A 1183-nucleotide genomic window follows, 5' to 3' on the forward strand; every position below is an offset into this window, starting at 1 on the left:
TCATGTTTCATTAAAATGCATATAAATATGTTCCGGGATATATATGTATATAATCTCTGTAAATGAAAACTCTACTGAAATCATGTTCTGAAATGAAGATGCTGAGTAATTTTTCATGACTACACTTTAAAAGCATTTATTTTACTATTTGGAGCTGCAACAAACTCACAAAGTGAACAGATTCTAGTTTAATCTGTTATCCATTTTGCTAGTATACTATAGCAATGATTCATATATTTAAAAAATTACTTTAATGTCAAATTCTTCATTAAAGTAGAATACATAATTCAATTTTTTATTATGACTTCCTCAGAGGAAAAGTTGGACAGAAGCCAGTGATTCTTAAATGTCTCTAAGCCATCTTGAAAAGTTAATCTGTTCTTCTGTTAAATTTCGAAATAGTGTCAGGAAGGGCTATTGTACCACACCAACCAATTCCTTAACAGTGATTAACGAGAGGAAAAATTGTCAATTCTGAGCAGTGCTAACTTTGCATGTCAAGGGCACAGCTCAAAACTTTGGTAAATGTGTGTCCTGGTAAGATATGTTAATTCATAAGAAATTTTTTTCAACAGAATTGATTTGTTTGTTTGTTTTAATCAACACCTACAGGGGCCTGGTCTTCTTAGGTGGTCTCCCATCCAAGTACTAACCAGGCCCTACCCTGCTTAGCTTCTGAGATCAGACTAGGTCAGGTGCATTCAGGGTGGCATGGCTATAGTAACTTGGAGATTTTGCTTTCTAAACTTCCTCTATATATTTTGTTTCTAAGTCTTTAAAAAGATTTAAAAATAAATGCTACCAGAATGAACATACATAATAAAGTCCTTTGCATCATTCGTACGCTTTTAAGAAAACATTATAAATAATAATTTTTCCAGTCCTGGAGTTAAGAGAAAGGAGAATACAGAACTTATCTTTTTGTTCTGGTTGAGTGGAATATAGAACTTATCTTTTTGTTCTGATTAAGTGGTATGGAAAAGAACACTGACAAGGTCTCTAAATGAGCGTGATGCTTAGTTAAAATAGAGGCGATTAAACGAAGATGGAGCATGGTGTCTTTGGTAAGACACTAATCTTTACGTGTGTGTGTGTGTGAAGGAAAAACTGTCTTATTTTTGAAGTAGATGTCGCGACGGGTACTTTCTTTTTTTATTAATTTGCAAAATCTCTTGAAGACTGG

At 33.3% G+C, this 1183-nt stretch overlaps 1 pseudogene; it reads right to left on the reverse strand.

Moving 5' to 3' along the window:
* Positions 1-603: 603 nt before the first annotated feature.
* On the reverse strand, positions 604-723 carry LOC118614601 (annotated as a pseudogene).
* Positions 724-1183: the final 460 nt, after the last annotated feature.

Source organism: Rousettus aegyptiacus, unplaced genomic scaffold (assembly GCF_014176215.1).
Source record: "Rousettus aegyptiacus isolate mRouAeg1 unplaced genomic scaffold, mRouAeg1.p scaffold_m13_p_2, whole genome shotgun sequence".
NCBI lineage: Eukaryota > Metazoa > Chordata > Mammalia > Chiroptera > Pteropodidae > Rousettus > Rousettus aegyptiacus.